Source organism: Lagopus muta, chromosome 6, assembly GCF_023343835.1.
Source record: "Lagopus muta isolate bLagMut1 chromosome 6, bLagMut1 primary, whole genome shotgun sequence".
Classification (NCBI taxonomy): domain Eukaryota; kingdom Metazoa; phylum Chordata; class Aves; order Galliformes; family Phasianidae; genus Lagopus; species Lagopus muta.
The window spans coordinates 56,059,764-56,074,847 of NC_064438.1; the positions used below are offsets into that span (position 1 = coordinate 56,059,764).

At 45.3% G+C, this 15,084-nt stretch overlaps 1 protein-coding gene across 19 annotated transcripts in view; it reads right to left on the minus strand.

Moving 5' to 3' along the window:
- FBXO34 (F-box protein 34) overlaps positions 1–15,084 on the minus strand; it is a 41,825-nt gene that overhangs the window by 11,346 nt on the left and 15,395 nt on the right. For 6 of the 19 annotated variants that reach the window (XM_048947548.1, XM_048947544.1, XM_048947562.1 and 3 more), the window contains exons 2-3: positions 12,190–12,269; positions 2,290–2,383 (exon numbers count right to left, since the gene is read on the minus strand). The exons of 2 other annotated variants lie outside the window; for them this stretch is intronic. The gene's annotated coding sequence lies outside the window, so the exon portion shown is untranslated. 11 more of the 19 variants (XM_048947556.1, XM_048947545.1, XM_048947553.1 and 8 more) reach the window with 8 other exon arrangements.

A 15,084-nucleotide genomic window follows, 5' to 3' on the forward strand; every position in this document is an offset into this window, starting at 1 on the left:
AAAAGAACTTATAAATATATAAAGAACTTATACAACATCATGCCATTATTGCAGCTGGGGTTTCTGAACACCATTAAAACAGAAATGAACACCCCCAACATCACGTATGCTGCTGTGCTTATATGCAGCTACAGCCCTACCTGGGTACCTCCCATGGGACACGTTGTCCTCCAGGCTCCATGCAAACCAGACACGCAAGCCCTTTCTTCTTGTTAGCACAGCATCAGGCCAGCAGTAAGATCTGATGCTGCCAGACGAGTTACGTTAGCGTTCTAATCAAAGTAACGTGTCCCCTTCATAGAGAACAAAATAAACATGCCACCACCAAGCTCCAAACCTTCTCAAAACTGCCCTGTCTTTGCATCACACACAGATAAGGCAGCAGATTTCACCAAAACAAAGCTGTTCTGTATCTCACTTGCCTTCTACGCCTTGTCCTTGGAGCTGACACGGCAGCAGTGCTGCAGCATGCTTTGACAGTGGAAGAACAACCACCATCAAATTGGAACATGAAACATGTGACGCAGTTCAGGTGCCCTGGAAAAGCTTGAATATTCAAGCCTGAGTTGCTGGTAGACTGCTATGGTGATTGCTTCCTTCCTCCTCTCTGATTGACTACGCACAGCAATGCCGTAACGTAGAACACTAACGATAAAGCTGTGGCCTCACAGTATTTGGGATTCAGTGCAGGTTGTTCTCAGCTCCAAGATGAGAGCCTCTCCCATCACCTTCTGCCCATTGAGGTTCTGAATGCCCCCTCCCTGGAGGTGTTCAAGACAAGGCTGGATGGGGCTGTGAGCAGCCTGCTCTAGAGGGAGGTGTCCCTGCCTATAGCAGGGTGCTGGAACTGGATGGTCTTAAAGCTCCCTTCCAACCCATTCTGTGATTCTATGATGATTCTGCAACATCTGGGGACTTCAGAGCAGCACCCACCTTTGCACTGTGCAAATCAATGTGGCTTACATCTCAATGCTGCCACTGAATGCTCCTGGCCTGGGAAGCCCTCTCCAACTTTGCAGCCAAGCTCAGTGAAAGCGGTTAAGGATGATTTTCTCAGCAGAGAGAGAGAGAAGTTGGTTTACATCCAGCTGGACTTGTGTGTTAAAGGAATTTCACGATTCCTCCAGTGATGGGAAATGAGAGGTTAATCATTCACCCATGTTTGAGTAAGCAGGAGCCTAAAATAATACATAAAATATTATACAAATACATTCCAGTCCTTCACGAAGAAGTCTCTGCTGAGCTCCACACAATGCAAAGAAACACACTGAACTGAGAAGACAGAGGCATTGCACAGGCAGAGCTGGAGGGTGAGAGTGTGCCCTCTGCTCCACGAGACCAGAAAGACCAGCAGATAGAAGACATGGTTAAGAGCTGCACGCATCACAGCTTTGTACTTAAACACCATCCTCACTAAACTACCCAGAGCCTGCAATAAGGACCTACCTGCACGAGTGAAATCTGAGCACCAAAAAGAAAAACCAGACATTTGGGATGTTTTTAGAAAATACATTTCTATAAACATATGCCCATTGCTTTATGAAAATGAGAAGTTCAACAAAATCATTCCTTTCCCAGGAACCACCAGTAAGAGGCACTGGAATTCTGACTTCCATCCAAGCTTTTGTCTGGCTTCGCCTTCTGGCTTTACTGACACCAGCATTTCAGACTCAGCAGGAACTGTATCACAGAAACATTATTATATCCACACCCAAATAAATGCAAACATACAGTTTTAAGAATGCCAGTCACTTTTTCACTAGCTTAAACTCTGTTGATGTACCCCCGGTTGAGAGCACCGTGTGTTTTGTTGCAGTCCTGCTGCTTCGTAAATCAAAATGTAAAAAGAGAAACTGAGAAGTGATTAAAAAAAAGATAGCTATATATATAAGGAAAAAACCTCATTTATAGCAGAGCCTGAAAAGCAATAACATCATGCAAATTCACTCCAGTTGGGGTAGGCACAACCCCAATCCAAGCACAGGTATCGTATCATGGGATGCCATGCATTTAAAGAAAGGCCTAGCACCTTCTAGAGGAAGGCAAAAGCTGACAAAATCCATACTGACAAGTTCACAGTGCAGCCCAGATGAAAACACAGCTCCATACAAAGCATGCTTTTTCCCCTTCTTTAGCTGCTGGTCTATAGAAAAGAGCTGAAATAGACTATTAATGGCAGCAATCTACTGACAAATTCCCACTGTGTGAGTACTAAAAAGCTGTGCTTGTGAATTAAAAAAAAAAAAAAGGAGAAATAATCAGCATCCAAGCCAGCACAGAGATACTTACTGCCTCTTAGCTACCACAGCATTTCTTAACAGAGGCTGATCCTTATCAGGAGATGCTTCCCTTCCTTGCTTAGTTTTGCAGAGTTGAGTGCAGCCTGAAAATCAAAATACAGATGCACAGAGAAACAGAACAGAAAGAGGAAAATAAGAAACTAATCTTCTAGCTCTCCTTTCCTGAAACCGCCCCCAAACATATGCCTGGATGCATCAGATGTGGGAAGGACTCAGATCTTGGCAGCAGGAAGCATCACACTCACACTCTCAGCAGCGGACAGCAGATTGCTGGATGGTCTCACCAAACTCCCTACCTTACCATCATTTCTGAACTGCTCCTGCAGTATTAAGTAGCATGGAATCAGGGGGAAATCGTCTGTGCAGCAACACACCACAGCTTTTGTTATTTACAGGCATTGCAGCAGTTAAAGCTTTACTGCAGGCCCAGCGTGTTTCCAGCAGCAACAGTAACTGCTGAAGTGTTCCAAAGGATGGGCTTGCTTCTTGAGAACATTTGCTTTCTAGGAAGGAGGCAGTGGCACAGGGACTGGCTCTGAGCAGAACCCCCGCTGTTGCTAAGAGCAGAACAGTCTCTGCCAGCCTGAGCAGCCCACCTCCAGACAGGGACTGGCTCTGGGATGCCCTCCAGCCACACAGCACCGTGGCACTGGCTCAGCTGGGCAGCAACCAGCACGCTCAGGAGGCAGAAGGAAGCAAAGGCAAGTCTTTCAAAAGAAACTCAGAAGAGTTAACACAGATATAGTCATTAGAAGGGACTTCAACCATCGCTCAGGCCTTATAATACAGAGCTTTGTTTGGTCTATACCAAGCAGTCAGCGACAGCTCCTGCATCCCAATGTTTCTGCTTTTTCATCCAATGCAGTGAGAATCTGGGATTCTGCATGGTGGATTCAACATATGCACTTCTAGCTCCTCTTTAATCATAGCTTCTTTCTAAAGCCACTCCTTGAAGCATACCGTGAAAGGTGCCTGCCCTCAAAGGGGTTTTTATATTCCTTCCAGTCAGTGGAAATAAACTTTTGAACACACAACATGTAGTGTTTCACTTGTAAGAGGAGAACAAGCACGTGAGCTCCAAAGCCCTGAAGCTGGATTGCTCACTGCTGTCAAACATCAGAACTTGAAGTCACCATCCCTAGAGATGAAAGGTGGAGATGTGGCACTGAAGGACAGCTAGGTGGGGCACAGTGGTGAGAGACTGGCAGCTGAACTAACTGATGATGGTCTTTTCCAATGCTAATGATTCTATACCTGCTGCATTATCAAGTCCTCATTCTAATGAAGCACCACAGGGAGAGCCTGTCTCCCTTTCCAAGATCATGTCAATCAAGAATGAAAGGTTTTCAACTTACAGCTCTGGTGTTTTCCCCTCTTCAGGTGTGCTTGGTGTTGGAATGAACTAGCTATCCCCTTTCCACTCAAAAGGGAAAATCTCAAAAGGGAAGAAGAAAACAAGCTCCACTGCACCTTACTGATGCTCTGTTTTTGTACTGGAAACGATCACAAGATGTTTCACTTGTTCAACTATTCCTGAAAGGCTTCAGCTGTCTTGCTCTATTTGCTTAGGGATATTATCTGTTGCTCAACTGGGAAGAAGAACTGGCTCACTGGATTTGTTCTGCTTGACCCAAGAGAAAAACAAAACCAGCATAAATCCATTATTTGTCAATTCTGCTGCAGCACTGATGACAAACACACAGATCACACATTACTTCACTCTCTAGAAAGCAACCACCTCCTTTGGCACTCACTGCCACTGCTTAATCCATGCTGTGTCCCGAATGATAAGCAGAGGGTAGCTGAGCACTGTTGCTACAGCTGCAGTGCTCTTGGGTTACTAGGTATGGGTAAAGACACTGCAGTGCATTTAGGGCCACGTGATCCATGAGCCACAGCTGAATTATTCAGCATATAAAACTAGATTTGTTTTGCCATGCAGATTGTGAATTAATGGAAGCTCAGCTGAATGGCTACTTTCTTGGGGCGAGGGGAAGGAGAAAGCTTCCAGAAGCCTTCCTATTATAGAAGCAATAGAGCTAGTTCCAAAAATAGTAGGCAAGCACTCCAAGAGCTCTGGAGACGTCGTGCCCTGGTTTTATGAGGCTGAAGCCTCACTCAATTGCTCCTCTACATGCAGAGGATGCTGGAAACGTCTGAAAGATGCAGAAATGACATTAAATTGGGAGTTTCAGGACAAACACCAGAGAGAAATCTAGACAGTCTAGATGAAAGAGATCAACCTGAATACCAACAGGGAGCAACCTGTCCCACTTTAGAGACAGACAGATAAAAGCAGAAAGCAGAATCCTATCTTTCCTCAAGAACACAATGTTAGTTTGCTAAAGATCATGATTATTAGAACAGTGATGCTGCAGATTGAGATTGTCAACAGCAATTGCATCACTCTGTTTTGCTTTTTGGATATTAGGGACCCTGGCTAGAGAGGTTCACTTGACTCATTTTGGCACGCATTTGGTAGATGTGTTTTTGCTGCAACAGCTAATAAATAGTCCATCACATGGCCTGGCTGACAGTAATCATGCACTGGTTAGCCAGCAATGGTTTGTTAGTGATCCAACAGGACAGCATAACCCACTCTAATTCTTAATTTTCAGTTTCTTTGTCCGTTTTGCAGCAGCACTTACACTACAATGAGAATAAACTACTTTGCAGTACTCCTCTGACTACAGATGTAACTCTGCACCTTTGTACTCCAGCACAGGACTACTTTTCTATTGGCACATCCTGAAATAGCATCAGGAAACAAATCCTCCACTTGATGCTCTAAGATAAAGTCTCCCCACAACACAGCACACAGTGCTAAATAGGGTATTAAATGCTTCTAAAGCCACTAGATAGGCAAACACAGTTCCTTCTTGCGAGCTTTGTTAATAAAGAGAACCCCACAGTAAGTGACTTGGTATTAATCACTGTATTTATCAGCTTTGATGTTTGCTGAATATGGCTCCTTCTGGCTTGGATGAGCCTTTGGGATGACAGCTGTGCTCTGATGCAGACTGCCCCAAATGCTGTGTGCACAGGTCCAGCCCCAGCAGCTCAGCAGGGCGAGCTGCAAGTGATTTTTGTTCCTTTCTGCAGAATCACTCTCCTTAACCAAAGGGCTATACAGCAGATTTCTCTGTCCTGTATCTTTCCCAGCAAAATCCAGCCTTTGAAAAAATAAAAGTGGATTCATTCAGCTAACTCATAGGAGAGCTGTCAACTGACAGTATTCACTATGCATTCCAAAAGCATCCCAATTTTTCTCAGTGGGCTCCAAAACTACACTTAGCAACGGGAAGCCCTGCTAGAGCAAGGGAAACAGTAGGTTAAAGATGACAGTGCCCACAGAAAATTGCTTTATAAGTAACTGTGACATTTCTGTGCAGTATTTCTGTACTTGAAAATACCCATTTTTTGTAGTATATTCCTGAATCCACCCTGTTTTCATATATGGGTATCCCAGGCTGGATGTGGCTCTGGGCAGCCTGGTCTGGTAGGTGGTGACCCTGCACATAGCAGGGGGTTGAAACCTGATGATCATTCTGGGCCTTCTCAATCCAGGCCATTGTATCTTCCAACAAATTTGCACCTATGTGCCCCATGATTCGTCAGGAAACCTTAAGATCCTTTCAGATTTTCATTTGCTGCTGTGTAAGCCTGCCAACGGCCAAACTTCATACATTTATAGAAAACTATCTTTCATCTTGCCAGGATAACATAAAACGCTGCACTATGAAATGTGCAGTTTCCATGTCAGCAGCTTTCCACACTTAGGAAAGCAGTTAAACTAAGTACACCCAACTTCAGAGCAGCTGACACTCAATAGGAAGCTCAAACTCTTTTGCACCTAACATTTCATTGCTCAAGGCACCATTAGTTCTACTGAGGACAGCAAACTTTCAACAGAACAGATTTGTTAAGAGCATTTAGAAACAACCCACCCACAAACAGCACACCACCACCTACATCCTCTCAACAAGCATTGGATTCACTCCTTTCCAGAGGTATCTTTCTTAACAAAAAGAAGTTCAGGAAGAACAAGTTGCAATTTCTGACCGAAAAAATAAATTGCTCATTAACATGAGGTTCTAACATGGTCTACAGGGGCACTAATGAAAAGAAAATGCTGTTCTGATATGTAACTTGTTTCAGGTGTATAGCTAGCCATATGCCACAAAACATACCCTAAAACTCAGAACATTTTCAGAGCATTAACTCCAAAGCATCCTGGTCTTATACACCTGCCAGCTATGCAATCTGGGCAGCAACAAGGCACAACACATCCAACTCTGAACTGATGCATTTGCCTCCACCCAAGTAACAGCTCTCAGAGAGAACACAGCCTGGATTTTGAACAGAGGCTGTCTCTATCAGTTAATCTCATGCCACTATTGCCCAAAACTCCTCACTGTGCTCCACTTAAAGGATCTCAACTCTGCCCCAGCTGATCTGAGAACCCACCAACCTGTAATGAAAACAACTTCAAACTGTTATCGTTTCCTTCACTGCTTGTATCAGATGAAGGTGGCAAGGTGGGAGGGACAGCTGGGGTGCTCTGTGTGGGACACAGCCAGCTCCACGATGCCTCCATACAGGGCACTGCCCAACAAGTGGCACTTCCAGGAGAATATACTGAAGAACAGGCAAAAAACACCAAAAGGAAGGGGGGAAAACATGAAGATTAGAGAATGAATGCCTGTACCTCCTAACAGTGTGAGGTTGAGCATGGGAAAAGGAAAAGGCATTAGCTTAATATTTCTCTTTCTGTTGCTAGCTCCTTACATCTATTTGAACCAGGAACAATTTAATATCCCCCGTCACCAATAGGCTTTGCCCAGAACAGGAGTTGTGAAGCAAAGGCCCCAGGTTTTCCAGACCCACAAGCAATGAAATTCAGGAGGATGATCTGGAGAGCAGCATCAGGATGCAGAGCATGTTTCTCACTGCTCAGCTGCTTCAATAGTGCAAAACAAAGCCTGGTCAAGCAGACCAGAAAAGCCTTGGAGAGCCCAAAAGCACAGGCACACCACCAGTGACATGCTAAGGCTACAGATGACGACAGAATAGCAATTACATGTGCTAAAACTCAAAGTATGTGCTTGCTGGGTTTTTCAACAAATTCTTGAAAGAAGAATATACATGAAACATCTTCTACTGAAATAACTCAGCCATGGATAAGCTTGTTTTCTTGGCAAGTAAATGGCAGTACAGATCAGCATTAAATACAGTGTTTCTGGAAGACTGCTTCAAAAGGCTGTTGAAACATCCAAGCTAATTCTGAAACCTACCAATCCTGTGGATCTTCAGATATTTTGTTACATTTTAAAGGCTTTTTCCATTAATAACTCAGAGTTCCTTGATGCAAAAAATAGTTTCCCCATTCTTCAGAGCCCTGCAGTCAAAACGCCTTGCAACACAATTAAATTTTTAGAAATTCCAAGCATAGCACAAATTCTGCCATGAATTCTTTTTTGAAAGGAACTAAAAATAGCATCTGCATTTTGGTATAGGTTGAGCATATTCAATTACCTCATTAACTGCGAGGAGCTGTGCTGCACATCTCTCACTTCTCACCCTCGTCTTCAACATCCAGCAACCTGTACCTGCACTTGAAGGCTTGTTAATGTGAAAGTATCTTCATCAGCAAGAGGAACAAGGAAAAGCATGCTCCTATATAGCTCAGTGCTCCCCCCCAGTACCAACAGAATCCTAGAACAGCCTGGGTTGCAAAGGAGCACAGTGCTCATCCAGCTCCAACCCCCTGCTGTGTGCAGGTCACCAACCAGCAGCCCAGGCTGCCCAGAGCCACATCCAGCCTGGCCTTGAATGCCTGCAGGGATGGGGCATCCACAGCCTCCTTGGGCAACCTGTGCCAGTGCCTCACCACCCTCTGGGGGAAAAACTTCCTCCTAAAATAATACTGTCTTTTCAAGGTTGCACCTCTAGGACAGAACATTAGAAATGCAAATGAAAATAAGGAAACAAATCAGCAGGAGATCAGAAAAGACAGAAAAACAGAGCATCCCAAACTGTTTTTTCTGCAGAAGGGTGATTTAACTGCACCAGATATCAGGCTGGGGACTGTTAGTTTGCTGTGAAACCACTCAGCACATTTTTAGGCTTCCCAGCAGAGCAGCTGTTGTGGTGCTCACAACAGAAGAACATAACCTTGCAAATTAAACATGCCAGCTCCAGAGGTCCTGCTCATTGCACTGCCTTTTGTCAACACATTGCTACCAAAACCCTTCCCTGCAAGCCAGCTGCATTCTGCTAGCCTGAGAACTGAATTACCAAAGTAATAACCAAGCTGTATCAGCTGCATCTCTCAGCGTTTAACATCTCGGACTAATTTTCTGTGAGCCTGCAGGAAATAGTTTCTAACAGCTCCCTCAAGAAAATAAGCTACAAGCTGGAGTTGGTGTGGGTTGTTTTTTTTTCCCCATTCTGAGCCATCTCTGCACTATTTCATAGCTCTGATAATTGTACCACTGACTAACCTCCAACTGGGAATAACTGTTTTTATCATCACTATTAAAAACAGTCCCTCACACTGTTAGGAATCTGGAAAGTCACTGTAGCTGCATCCCACCCTTCAGCCTCTCAAAACACTACAGAGCAATGAAAATATGTGCTGAAACCAGAGGATCCCTGTGCTGAGCACCTCCTGTAATTTGGGGGTAATTACAGCTGCTTCTCAGAGAAGGCAGCCGTGGAAATTTGATTATTGATTTTAGAGGGGCAAACGATGTGAGATCTCATAAAGGAAGAGTGAACTTTTAATGTTTCATACTGGACTGGGGAAGTTGAATTATTTTCAGAAGTGCAAGGTGGGTGCTGTCAAACCTCACACATTCACCTAACCTCAGAGCTGATGGTTGGTTTGGGTTTCAAAGCATGAGATCCATCTGCAGTTCTCATCTCCTGATCCCACACTTCCTTGGTTTTTACAGATTAGGCAGAAGAATGATTGATGGCATTCAGAGAAGCTGCGAGATGCAAGAAAAAAAACACAAAACAAAACAACAGCATCAAGAACAGCAGATTTCAAAAACAGCTTTTAATTATTTGAAGGTGCAGCTGCCAAGCAGACAGCAGAGGCTGTGCATCACGTACAGACAGGGAAGTTCCCATGGGCTTATTCCTCAGCCAATTACAGCGGATTAACCTATTAGTAAGAGTAAAATATTTTTGTTTGGACTCAAGTTTCAGTGACCTGAAAAAAAATCCCTGCCACTCACAGTCTGACACGCAGGATCAGCAGTCTGTTATATCACACTTCCAGTCATCACTGCCCATAAACACACCCTACAGGAGACCCCTCCCTCTTGTTTAATGCATCTTCTGTCATCAGTTCCCTCACGGAGATCGACGTTCTGCTTCAACTACCATTTATATACCTGTTAAAATCAGTGCCAGTATTAAAGAGCAGCACCAAGTGCCCCTCAACCTTTATGCATCCCCTCACACAACCCCCCAGGTGCTTCATATTACACACTTCTGCCTCTGTGAGATGTCCTTGTCCAACATCTGTCAAACAGCAAAGCATCGCCGCAGAGCAGAGCAGCTTTCCAGGATCCCTGTGCTCAACACTGGGTGTGCCTACTTTTGTTTGGTATCAAGTTCATTCTGCTGGCTCCCTTACACGGATAGTTAAGCTTTTCCCCCACCTCCAAAAACATCTGTTCTTTTTCTAAGTTCTCCAGACTTCCTTCCCCTTGACCGTATCACAAAGACTCTCTTTTTAGCAGGGCTGCCTTCTTGATAGCCCATCACCATTATCTTGTTGTTCATTGCCAAGCCATGCAGAACACTAAATCTTGCCGAGCTTCCAGCCCTTTCAGCTCCAGGCCAGGCACCAAAATTCAAGCATTCTGATGTAGAGAGAGGGTTGCTAAACTCCTTCCCTGTTTCTTAAACGCTCCACAGCTTCCTGTCCTGGGAGGCAACCAAACTGCTGTAAGAAATGCCAGGTTCTGTTCAACGTCCTCGATCCCTGTGACACTGAACACTGAAAACAATTAGGTCCCTTCCAAATCTTGCCCTGTAACAGCTTTTATTCCAGGAAGTGTAGAGATGAGTGTAAATTACTTCAGCACGAAGGAGTTTGAGCTGGTCACTTGCTAAATCCCACAGCAATTCAAGTGAATGTTCAGGCTTGGCACAAGCAGCCAAGCACACAGCACAGTGTTACCCCTCAAATCCCCACTGTTCAACCTCAAGGCACAACTCCCCCCCCCCTTTATTTTTTTTAAGGATGCATGAGCTGATGACTGAAAGTGGAAATGCATCATTTAGCACTTGTTCAACTGTTCACAGCATGCAAATAAAACACTGTGTTGTGCAAAAGTCATTCAGCCTCCCCGTCCGTAGATATGAGCAATGGAACTGTGTCCAGGAAAGAGAAACTTGGAGCAGCATGCAAATATTTCAGTCCTTCACTCCCAATATTCACATACCAGGCTGAAGCCCACATCAGTGTCACGCAGAGGGGTGACCACGTTGAGAAGCTGTTGCACAGAATGAGTGGGAAAACAACCATTATCTGTCTTTGCCCCAGTGCTGCACCCTTTTATTTGTAGTTATTACTGCAAACTGCTTTTTTTTTTCTTCTAGACAATGGTTGTGTTATTATAGGTACCTTCATGCCGTGCCAAAGCACATACACACAGCAATTCAGAACAATCAGCCTTGTTTTCATGGGAGCAAAGGTTGCGGCCAAATGAAATGGGTGGAGATCACATTAAACAATCTTGGAATCTGCTAATAGGATATAGGAAAATGTGACCATAATGCAGATGCAGAGTTCCCCCTTCCACCTTCCAATATCACGGATAAAATAAAAGCTTTGGAAAACCAATTAAGCTATTTGTACACTATGCAAGAAAAAGCTGTCTCAGTACACTAACAAGTATGCCAACGAGAAGCTCTCTGAAACAACACAACCAAACACTGACCTTTCAAAGGTCTGAAACCAACAAGCAAGTTCCCCCAGCCCAGAACACCACCTGCTGAAAAGAAACAGGATACCTGCTGGATGCCTGCTTATCCCCTGTAAACAGAAGCTCACTGCGCCGAATGTTCCTGCCTTAAAGACATCATCACATCCTCCTCTGCCTGACAGGGGAGTTTTCATCCTGAAACACCTCGCTTGGTCAGCCATAACCTGCACTCCCCTTGCTGGCTTTTGAGATGTGCATTAGTCAGCTTTCACCTTCACAAATCTGATCGTGCCTCCGCATGATCGTACACTGAAGTCATGTCCTTGAGCCTGTGACATCAGTCTGTTGCCATGGAAATGTACAGGGCAGTCCAAAATTCAGTATTATGGCATCACTGCAGGATCAGGCAGCAGATCAAGCCAACGCCCCAGAGCTGGTTAATGCAGCACAAACAGCTGAGACATTGCAATCTCAGTGCTACAGTCCAACTGCACTTTATCTTAATATTCTTCCCAAATAGGGCTTGAAGCCTCTTGTCAAGAAAGATGACCCAGGCTGTCATTAACATCATGACAAACAGGCCAGCCATGACGCATCACTGAAGAAGGGCAATATGTTTCCAGGGACGGCCACGAAGGACAAGGGAAGTTCAGCTCTCTGAACAGAAGCTACCATCTGTTCCTACAGCAATACCAGACCTGCCTGGAGAAATCTTTCACAGAGAAACAAGGGTGGTCCCCTCAGCACACGGATCAGGTAGTAGTTTACACAAAGCTTTTCTGGAAATAAAAGAGTGCAGTGTCACACTTCCGTCACCATTTTGGAAAAGAAGGCATTACATAAGATGTGGATCTTCACATTGAGCTTTGGCTGTGAACCAAAGATCAGTCCATCATTAACCCAACCTATAACAGAGTAGTTTATTAGTTAAAAAAGGGTGGTACCTTCAAACAGCTGTTATTCCGTGTAGTGTTAGACATTACAGTTCTGTAGGTTTCCTTGCACACTCACGAGAATCACATTTCTGAAGAGCAAAAGGGAAGGAAAAAGGAAATTAGTTACAAGTTAATGACTTGCCAGCCCCTGAAACCAAAAAGTCTGCCAGTTTAACACAAAAAGCCAGTCCAGGAACACTCTTCATTCATCCCATTGCTAATGGTGTATAGGAACCACCAGGACAATGCTGACAGTCAGAAAACAACCAATTACAGAACCACAGAACGGCCCGGGTTGGAAGGGACCTCAAGGATCACGAAGCTCCAACCCCCCACCAATGCAGGGCCACCAACCTCCACATTTCATAGCAGCCCAGGCTGCCCAGGGCCCCATCCAACCTGGCCTTCAACACCTCCAGGGATGGACGGGGCATCACAGCCTCTCTGGGCAGCTGTTCCAGCACTTCACCTCTCTCACAGCACACAACTTCCCCCTGACATCCAACCTCCATCTGCCCTCCCTCAACTTCAAACCATTTCCCCTTGTCCTGCAGTTGTCAACCCTTTCCAAGAGTTGATTCCCCTCCTGTTTGTAGGCTCCCTTTAGGTACTGAAATGCTGCAATGAGGTCAATTAGGAGGACTCCTCAGTGTCAACTGAGCAAATACACCCCAAAGAGAGTCCAACTGCCATCAAAGGCAGCTGCCTTGCCACCAGGGTAAATCCTACTGGGAAAAAGCTGCTTCAGAACCACAGGTACCAGGCTGCAAGGACTACAAAGTGGAACCAGAAAGCTTGAAGCAGCAATTCCAGACCCCTTCCTTTAGCTGCTACTCCATTCACACTGAGCACAGACAGGGGTCTGGCTGCTGATCTCAACACCCAAACCCAGGACCTTGCAGCCCCATTGCTGCTGCATACTAGGTCTCCATGCAAACACAGCCACTCCCTGTGCGCTCAGCCCATTTCAGTTCACCTCCTTCCGCTTTTTCTTAGTAATCCACACGACTTCTGTAACTCACTCAACGCTTCCTCCTGCAGAGCTGACCTCTATCCTTCCCATAACCTCAGACGCACCCATACTTTCTTCATAGTGCCATTAGAGAGCTGTGGGCACAACAAGGAACACTCGGTGTTCTCGGCACCGACGTAACCCTTACCTGCTCCTAACCCCCCCCGCCCAGGTCCCTGGCTATAATTAACCCATAGTGTGTTATCTAACACTAAACGCAAGCCTCAGGGCTGGGAACCATCATTTATTTGTCTCTGCAATGCCACACACCCCAGTGGTGTTGTATAAATAAATTCCACAACCTGTTTGAGCGTGAGTCTGAGCTTGATTCAGACCTGAATTATACCAGGTTTCTGAATGTACAAACAGCTCTGTTCAACTCCCTGCTCTCTTCAGCAATGACAACTTACGCAATTAGCCAGCAGCGCCAAACATCACGACAGCTAATTGCTGCTGTGGACCACAACGGCAAGGAAAAACACAACGTTTAAATCCCTTCGCTTTTAAATACAAATTGCAAATTATGAAGGGATGAACAGCCTGCTGTCATCCAGAAGTACGCGCCCTGACAAGTGCCACGTGCCAATGCCACCTCAGCCACCAAAGCACTCAGACCTGCCCCAGCCTCAGCCCTCACACACCCGATGCGTTACCCAGTTCCAAGGCTGAAGCACTGCAGGAGCAGAGATTCTTGCGGCAACCTGACGTGAAATGGATTTCAGACCAAAATAAAGCCAGTAGGCTTCATCTCCATGGAGCTCCTGCAACATAACATAGGCTGAGCAAGTTACTTAGGCTAGAAGTCCTTCTCATTAACGACCTAGGAATTTACATTTAAGCCAGATAGTGTTTCCTCTTTCCTAGATCACTGATGCTATCCAGCCCTGAAAAATCAACCCAGCTTCTGCAACAAGGAAAACTTGCTCACATGTACGTGCCAACAGAAATATATGTGATTTCTGTCTATCCCAGATCCACGTTAGACTTTTTCCCAATAAATTCTCTGCTAGTAGATAATTTAACTTCAGCTTACTTTCTACATTCAAGACAGATCACACCCCAGTGATGGATGCTGAAGCTTTCTAGTAGGCCCAGGCATCCATCCCAGCTGACAAGCACCAAAACGCAAAGACCTGCAGCCACTCAGCATCCTTTTCCCAGTCTGTACACTGACTGCAGCAATCCCACATGGCTTCAGGTTGCTCGGCACAGCAACCACACCTGCAAGGCAAATACACAAAAGGAAGGAAATGCTGAGGGCACAGTTCAACCATCAACAGGTAAATAAAGGCCTGGGAAGATCCAAGGCTGGATGGCTGCCAGCAGAAGGTTGGTTAACAAGCTTCAAGAAACTGAGCACGGAGAAGGACAACTTCACCATCCCAAATAGCCATGGGAGCCTTATCAACTCGCACAGACCCCAGAGCAATTCCCAAATACCAAGTGCAGCGTTGGCAAGTCAGACAGACCATTTGGGGAAGCAGGACTTGCATAAGGATCACGTGGCCAACAGCTTTCTGAAGCAGCAGTGGCCAAGAACAAGCTGAGTCAGGGAGCCCTGCTTCCAGAGTACATATCAGGCTTCAATCTTGTTCCTCTTGATAATGCCCAACCCAACCTGCCAGCCTCCTGTCCCTGCAATATCCATGGACAAAAGCAAAAGCAGAGCAGCGTTCAGCTACAGCTTTCCAAAGTAGTATGTCATTTTTTCACAAAAAGCAATAAATGCCTCCTTAAAAAAAAGGTGATGCAGTTCGTCTCATTAAGAGACCCATATTGTTCTTATCAAAGCATGGACCCACTCCAGTGCACTATGTATGCAGCAGCTTGCAAAGCACGTGTGGGTCTTTTTCTCTCTGAAAGCCACTCAACCAATGCAAGACCTGACCAGG